We start from the raw sequence: 8,927 nt of genomic DNA, 5'->3' as shown, positions 1-8,927 counted from the left end.
GTTCATCATCATAAATACAGTCTAATTTTTTATCATCAATGAGGTCATCAGAATTATTTCCTACTGAAGCATCGAAGACCTCTTCTTCTTTGGCTGTTTCAGCCAAATCGAAGTTTTTCTCGGCTACATAAGCCGTAATCTTTTCCCATATGCTGGGCTCAACCATTGATCAATTATTGATATCCCACCTGGTTGGTGAGATTCCCTTTGCTGAACATCCTTGGTCATCAGTAACCCTCTTGTACGAAGTACTTCTTGTCTTCAGCAAATCTTTCTCCTTTACAGGTATTTTCTCATGGCAATCTTCGTTGTTCACCACTACGAAGTCATCGTCGAATGCAGTTTTCCAACGAAAACCCCATTCTGGTGCAAGTTTTACAAAGAATTTTTCTTCTTTAGTCATAGAACTTGATGCATCATTTTCCATGAATGGTGCAATAAATTGAAGCTGTTTGTCAAAGTTCTTTTTGTTAATATCTTGATTATCAACTTCAGCTTTGAAATAATAACTCTGATCAGCCTCAATATTCTCTACCAAACCATCTTTCCTCCAAATCACAATCCTTTGATGCATTGTAGAAGGAACTGCACCTACAGCATGGATCCACTCCCTTCCTAATAATGCATTGAAATTGGCTTTAGAAGGAACTACCAAAAACACAGTTGCTCTGGTTATGCTTCCTACTACCAATTCTAGTTCGATGGCACCAAGAGATTGTCCAGTAGATCCCTCATAATTAGTGAGCACTACATTATGTGGTTTCAAATCACATTCAGAAATACCAAGTTTCCTTAGAAAAGATTGTGGTAGGAGATTAACAGTAGCACCACCATCTACTAATACTTTGTTAATTCCAACACCATTTAATTTAGCTTGAATAAACAAAGGCTTTAAATGAAGCTTCATGCTATCATCAGGTTTCTCGAACACTGCATGTTGATCTTCGATACAACCATTATTCATAACATAATAACATAGAGGCCTATGACGAGCCATTTCCTCAGTGAAATCACATTCATCATCATGATTGGCTTTCGAAGATACATCATGTGCATATTCAATTGGTAGTACAGAAACCACACATATAATGTCAAGACTTGGTTCAGAATCTGAAAAAGTAGAAGTTAGAATATCATCATCCCCTTTAGGGATGTTTAAAGCAGAAGATAATGGAGGGAAAATTCTTTCAGTAGCTGGTTTTTTAACCATTTCGAAAACTATTGGTTGTTTTCCCTTACTTTTGTCACCATTAGTGACGTCTTTCAAAACTCCTTCCTTTTTCTGGCGTTGAAAACGGCGCCATTGAGTTCTAGTCATAGGATTCTTACCTTTATAGTTATTTTTGTAAGCATACTTGTTAGGATTAGAACTCTCTGGTTGGTCTGGAACTTTGACAACTCTTTTTACCCATTTTGTTGGTGGTGCTGGAGGCGCAGAATGACCAGTTTTCTTGCCTCCAGAGAAAACCCAAGTATCAATAGGAGACTTCGATGAAGGAACGAACGTCTTCTTATGGTTCTTCACTTGATACTTCTCTGAAGTTTTCATCTTGTAAAGAACACCTCTTTTGTTAAATCCAAACTTAGAACGGTTCTCGAACCACCCTCCTTTACGTTTTGTTTGAGGTTGATATCCTTCAACTGATTTCGCAGCTTCTTTATCGAACACTGCACTGCATCGAGGACAAAGCATAGCATGGGTGTTAGATATTTTACATCGATTTAAAAAATCAACCAAATCTTCTCCAGCCTTTGGATATGCTTTCTCCATTTCCTTGGCCAATTGATCTTCAGTAACCACTGGCTCTTCAATTCGATGGTCCTCAGTAACCATTTCTACATCAATATTATCTGAAATTTCCACCATATTGATAGAAATACCAGCAAACATGGATTCTACCACATTGGTAGACACATCAGCAAACATGGACTCTGCCTTTTTCATAGGATCTCCATCCACTTGTTGTTTTGATTTCTCTCCAAATTTCAGCCTCCCTTCATCAAGAGCTTTTTGTACAGAATCCCTGAAACGAGTACATCGAGATAGGTTATGACCTAAAAAACCATGGAATTTACAAAATCCTCTTTTCTTCCTTTGTTCCAAAGGAGGTAACTTCATATTAGGTGGCACTAATATTATGCCATCATTAACTAAAAGATCAAAAATTTCTTCACTTTTAGTAATATCAAAAGTATAAGTTTTAGAAGGATATTTATCATTCTTGGGATCTTCAGGATTCTTTCCATTGGATGGCCTCAACATTTTACAAGCATATGGAGGTCCATCTTTTAATTCTGCCAGGTTTATATCATTGTCTTCAATGATATCTAAACCCCAATCGAATTCGGGTTCACTATCTCCTGTTTCTATATAGGCAATTTTTTCTTTTTTGGGAAATTTGTTATGAGTTCTAGTTTTTTCAGCTTTAAGTCTTTCAACTTGTCGAACTCTGTCTGCCAATTGGGCCATGTCTCTTAAGTACTGGGTATCTAATTTCTTTCGAACAGAATAATCGAGGCCACCAGCAGCCATTTCGACTAATTCATATTCTGGAACAGAAGTAAAACATCTAGCCTTAAGGAGACGAAACCTATTGAGATAATCATCGATTGACTCATGACTTTTACGTCGAACACTGGCCAATTCTTTCAAACTAATTTTAGATTGACCCATGTAAAATTGTTCATGAAAGGCTTTTTCTAATTGGTTCCAACTATAAATTGAATGAGGAGGTAAAGTTGTAAACCAAGTAAAAGCATTTTTTGTCAAAGAACTTGGGAAATATTTCATTCTCAAATTTTCATTTTCTGCAATATTTCCTGCTTCCATGAGAAACCTAGCAATGTGTTCGACAGTAGATTCATTAGTTTCTCCAGCAAATTTGGTAAACTTTGGAATTTTCCAATTTCTAGGCAATTCAGCGTCTAAAACATACTCAGACAAAGGAGACGCAAAATTTGGTCTACGTAAACCCATATTAAAACCATTCTGGGCTAACAAAGCCTCGACAATACCCGCTATATTATTCTGACCATCGAAATTGTTCCGACGGGCTTGTAAAACCACTTGATCGGCATCTTGGTTTCTGTTAACCAAAATTGGTTGTCTTTCAGGTTCTGCCTGAACTTGTGGTTGTACTACTTGTGGTTGGACAAAATTTTCATGATTTCGAACCACTGGTTCATCAGCAATTATTTCAATTGCCCTCACATTTCGATTTTGAGGCAATGGGTTATTTTGGATTGGTGGAGCGCCAAAGAAATTGGCAATTCTTTCCATTTGATCAGACAACCGTTGATAACTAGTGTTGGTATCTCGAATCAAAGGATTTATGACAGTACCAATTTGTTGGGTCATCATATTAACCATATCATGATTAGTTTCTTCCATAGTTTGCCTAATGGCAGCCATAGAAGCGTTGGTTAAATTTTGTTGGGGACTTCTATATGTTGTAGATACCCCAGGACCAAAAAGTTGTGGTAATGAAACATTTAAATTCTCTGAAAACATATTACCACTAGTTTGTAAGCCTTGCATCAATGATGATGGCATACCATACGGCATTGATCTATGATCCCAAACCCCTTGAATAGAAGTATTATTTGGATAATCATGGGAAGTTTGGGTAACCATCGAAGGCATGGCTTGAGAAATTACTGTGGCCATCGAAGGCATGGCCTGAGACGATATTTGAGTGACTGTATTACTAGTTGGAACAGCCTGTGATGTTCTAACATTCCCTGGGGATGAAACATCATCTTCAACCGTCACTTGATCCACATCTTCATTTGAAGATGTTGGATTTGTTTTCTTTTGGTTGTTAGCGCGTGTCATATTAAGAAGCAATTTCTTGTTTCTTAATTGCATACACAACAAAACAAACCAGAATTAAAAGAAATTCTAACAAAACTATAAACAAAAACACAAACGGTCCCACTGGGCGTGCCAATTTGTTTACGTTGGATTTTCGTAAACAACCGCTGGTTTACAAATGTTAACTTGCAAGATCAACCAGTAAATCTTAGGACATATTGTGTTTGTTCTTGTTGTTAGAAATTCTGTGTTTTTGGTGTCAAAAATGTAAGAAATATGACAAAAACAATCGAATTCAATCCACTTGAACTCAATCGAACTTGATAAAGTAAAGTGCAAGAACACTTAAAGAACAAAGGGTAAATTGCATTGATTAAACAAAAGTTGGTACACAGATTCATACATTGCAACTTGTGACTCGTTTCTCGCTTCCATACGGATACTTTGAGTGTAAGTTTGTATGACGGAATTGTGACCCGTTTTTCCTATGAAAAACTACTATTTATACTAAGTCTAGAAATAACTACATTTCTTTGAAACTAAAACTACAACTGCCACAAGTCGACAGTTTTCCTTATTTGAAAACAAACTTAACATAAAAACTGACTTAAAGAATAACTGCTGATAACCACCTTCGAAAACTGCTTTATCGAAGTCTTCTGCCATCTTCGAACCCATATTTGCTTTCAACACAACACTTCTGTTCGAATCTTCTTTGAATCTAGGTCAACTATACTTTGACCACATTTATTACAGCTAGTAAAATATATTGGCTAACACCTGTCAATAAAAATTTAACCTAAATTTCCACCTGTATTTCACGCCGACCGTGTTAGGGGGATAAGATGTCAATGATTGTCTCTATTAGGTAGGAGCACATGATGAATCATAGAGCCGAGAGAGGCGAACCCTCTCACATGTTTAAGTCTGAGCATGTCCTTGAGTCTGAGGTTAGGATCGATCCAAGGGTAAGGCCATTAAAGCCATCGCTTTAGGCCCAGCAATAAGCAACAAAGCGTCTTGTACAAACAAAAAAAAACCCCATATTTCAAAATTGTTTTAGGCCACTTATTTTACTTGTAACTTCTTTATTTATACTAAGTTTTATAATTAAAATAGAAAAGCATGTTTTGGTAGGTGACCAATGTTATCCTCCAACGACCACATATCATAAGTGTTCATGCTTCTCTGACTCTCAAGTCTCAACAACAAAAAAATTGTGTTCATGCTGTGAATCATCAATGTTTGAGTTGAAACACGTCAATTTAATAGGTGACCAGATGCTTCAGTTGCGTGTCCCATGTGTTCCTTTGCAAATTGTCATAGACTTATTACTTATGTTGTTATCTAAACTAGCATAGATTTGTTCATTAGTAGAAAGAAGAAAATGCAATCAGTTCACTTTGTTGCTTTATTGCATCATGATATCCTTGTTTCATATGTTCTTCATACCAACTACCAACAAATTGATTCCCAGCCGAGGTTTGGTTCGATTTTTTTTACAAAAATAAACTACATTATAGATTACATCGTAAAAAATAAAAGGTTAAATATGCGAACAAACTTACAACATCTATGTTAATAGGAGAGTACCTACGCCTATAAATATGATTATTTTTTATTATTAAGCGTGATCTAAGTTATTTAGTATTGTTTTAATTAGTTCTCATCTCACAACTGTAAAGTTAATTCAATATATACGAGAATTATTTGAATGATTTGAAGATATTTCACACGTGCTGTTTTATTTTTAAGAATGCTAGTAAGACACTCTCTTATATACATATCCCAACATTCATATGTTTGCTATCAAATTTATATATGAAACTCCCATGATTTAGTATGGCCTACGAGAGGTGTCGGGATGTGTGTTCAAATGTGGATTATTATTGATAAAAAAATGTGGGTTTCTAACATTATTATTAAATTTTTATTTACTCAAGCTCACTTGTGTTGTATGTGATTTTAATTTTAAATCGGTTTTTACTTTTTATATATTCTTATATGGATAAAAATCAAATTTGGTATTTGAGAGTTAATACTCACAATTTACACCTCAAGAAACATGGAGCATGGACTTGAGGTCGGAACATTGACGCACTAGTTAGTAAGGATCTAACCTATCGACCTTTTAGTCTTGACCAAGGGTTACTGTTCCGTACATAAAAATATATCACATTGTTTGATAATCAAGGTTAAGAGTAGTTTATAAACACTCACACTTCTCTATTTATCTAAATGTCATTTACAAACGATAATACTGTGAGGACTTAACACTATACTCAAAGCGGCTAATACCTCAAAGATGTGGTGTTGTAGACTTAGGTGAGAACATGTTCAAAATATCGTGGTGAAAAGTCTTAATTAAATGTGAGTTTCATGCTAAAGGTTAGTTTAATTTAAGATATTTTATTAATCTAATTGCAGCATATAAAAGAAGCTAGCTCAATCCATCAAGAAAGCAGAAAAGTCGCCCCCCTCCAAGTTTTATCAAAGTTATTAAAGTTTAGTCTAGTTTAAAGTTCAAAATTTGTCCAAAAATGTTGGAAAATTGTAAATAAAGTAAGGAAGCTTGATATGGAAAATATATTCCTTTTACCCTCTAAATGCTACTACACTTTAAGGTCAATAAAATTGGAGGGGAACCATTAACAATATACTAGCTACCATCAAGCACAAATTTTAAAAGAAAAAGGGCATATCAGAATCACATTATTGGTCATAAAACAACCTAACTTGGTTTTTCTAATGCAAATCAGATAACAACTATCCTTCCTTACTCTACAAGTTTTATTTATGAATTTTGTTTTTAGAGTGTCTTATAAGCAAATTAATTGCTCTATACATAGCAATTAGTTAATTGGTTGCATTTGTTGACCAAACAAGTTAAGATTTAGTGCATGCTTTGGTATAATTTTTCTTTCACAAGATATGTCGAGTACCAAGTTTTTATTGAATTTATTTTAACTGATAGTACAAAACCATGCACACTTCGATTAATCAAAGGATTCTTCAATTCTAAACACATAGGATTGAATATAGAAATCAGAGGGGAAATTTTATGGTTTATTGCAAATTTTTAAATGGGTTGGAGAGCTAGGAATTGAAAACATTATTTTTGAGATAGACTCCAAAATAAGAATGAATTGATTTAAGAATATTCAAGAGGATTTTTCAGAGTATAAAAATATGGTAAGCTCACGAGGACAACCACTAGTCATATTCTAATTTTAGATACCGAAAATTTGCTTAAACATTGGAAAAACAGCTATATCTTCCACACAAGACATACAGCACGCAAGCTATTTGGTGTTCTGTTAATCTAATTTACTCAAAAAAATTGTTCTGAGTTGTAAGCATTAGACCAAGCTATTTGAATTTAATTTCTACACCAAACATTACATGACGTCCCAGAAAAAGTTTTTGATGTTTATTCAAGGGATTACATCATCACTTGAGGAACCTAAATTGATGCAAATATGAATCATTTTGTTCTTCAACACAATTCCTATGCAACCCCTCAAGATGTTAGTTTTGACCAAAAGGGTATTTTCTTTTGTCCCAAACCAATTCCAACAAGGCAATTAAGATTGAAATTTTGCCAAGAAAACGAAGGAACAGAGCTTCTAGATATCATTCAAAACAAGGAAGTTTCATCATCACCACCTTATTTTCTTGGCTCTCCTCCTGTTAGAGCTTCTAATCCTTTGGTCCAAGATGAGCAATTTAAATGGGAGGAACACATTCCTTAATCAACACCTGTAGTTTCATCATCACCAGGTTTATCCTCTCCATCTTCACCATTTCGGAAAGGAGGTTGTGTTAGAATGAAGTTTGGAGTTAAATCGGCTAAGGTTAGAGTAGTAGGATTTGATTACCATGTTCCGGCTGTTGCCTTATTGATCTTGATTCAAAGAAAGTGTACATAGAAGACAAATCCAATCAAAAGGTGAAGCAGTGGATCAACAAGAGATGACAAATTCCAGTTAATAAATTACATGTTGGTATCTAATATATATTTACATACTGTATATATAAAATGGTTTTGGATAGTATGATCATCCTCCTTGTTTTTGTTCATAAATGTAGACATGATGCACATATGATTAATGCAATACCATTCTTTCGTTTCACTTTAATTATTCTCTTGATCAACTTGTTAAATGTGTGTACCTTTAATGGTTAAATTTATGAAAAGAAACTCAGCCTAAATAAAACTATCCGTTAATAAACTCTTATTTACCTTTGTTTTTGGAAAGCAATATTACATTTTATTTCTATTTCTCTCCGATTTTGAATTTGAACATCTGCAAAACATTCTCCCCTACATAAATATGCAAACATTTTATAAGAGACATATATTCCCTCTAGTCATATTTATAAGAGATATTTTAGTCAATAAAAATTGATGTATCTGTTTCAAAGTCTGACCAAATACATCAATTTTGTTGACACAAATGTATCTTATAAATAAAACCGAAGATACATCTTAATTGCAATCACTTAAGAGATTAAAAACAAATTTAGAGACTTAAAAGATTAAATTATTAACCAAAAAAATTGAGAGATTAAATATGTTTAGAAGGCAAACAAAATTTAGTGGCTTCCGCCACTACGTTGATCATTTGAGTTGGTTTAATAAGATATGAGGCATAAACTTGTCTAAACTTTGGATAAATTCACAAAGAAGGTTAATAAGATTAACTAGGAACATATGAAACAGCACCAATTGGAGAAAAATGATCAAATTGAAAACAGACACGATTTAGAGTTTCTCGATTGGTTGCACACGGTTTTCCACCTGATTTGATGGTATTCTCCAAACAGGATAATTATTCTAACCACTGCATGATGTGTTTCACAATCAATCACTCTCTAAGCAATGTTATATTAGGAGGTATTCTTCTATGATCACAAGATCAAATATATACTACCAATACATGTAACTAAAAAAGCCGATCAAAGTTATTTTTGGGGGGTGCACAATGTATACATTCTTTACAAAGAAGAATAAATCGGTACACCAGGTAAGGTTGCTCCACAATCAACAATAAAATTGTTACCCGTGACATATTCGGAAGAATCATGAATTAGGTAACGAGCCAGAGATGTC

The 8,927-nt window shown here is 34.3% G+C and overlaps 1 pseudogene; it reads left to right on the top strand.

Annotated features, from left to right (window-relative positions):
- The first annotated feature begins 7,001 nt into the window (after positions 1-7,001).
- LOC146932201 (uncharacterized) lies at positions 7,002-7,953 on the top strand (annotated as a pseudogene).
- The last annotated feature ends 974 nt before the right edge of the window (positions 7,954-8,927 follow it).

The sequence above is a fragment of the Medicago sativa genome, chromosome 4 (genome assembly GCF_051527215.1).
Source record: "Medicago sativa cultivar Bolivia chromosome 4, Bolivia_mono, whole genome shotgun sequence".
Lineage (NCBI taxonomy): Eukaryota > Viridiplantae > Streptophyta > Magnoliopsida > Fabales > Fabaceae > Medicago > Medicago sativa.
The sequence above is the reverse complement of the archived record's forward strand: the minus strand, read 5'-3'. Positions and strand labels throughout refer to the sequence as shown.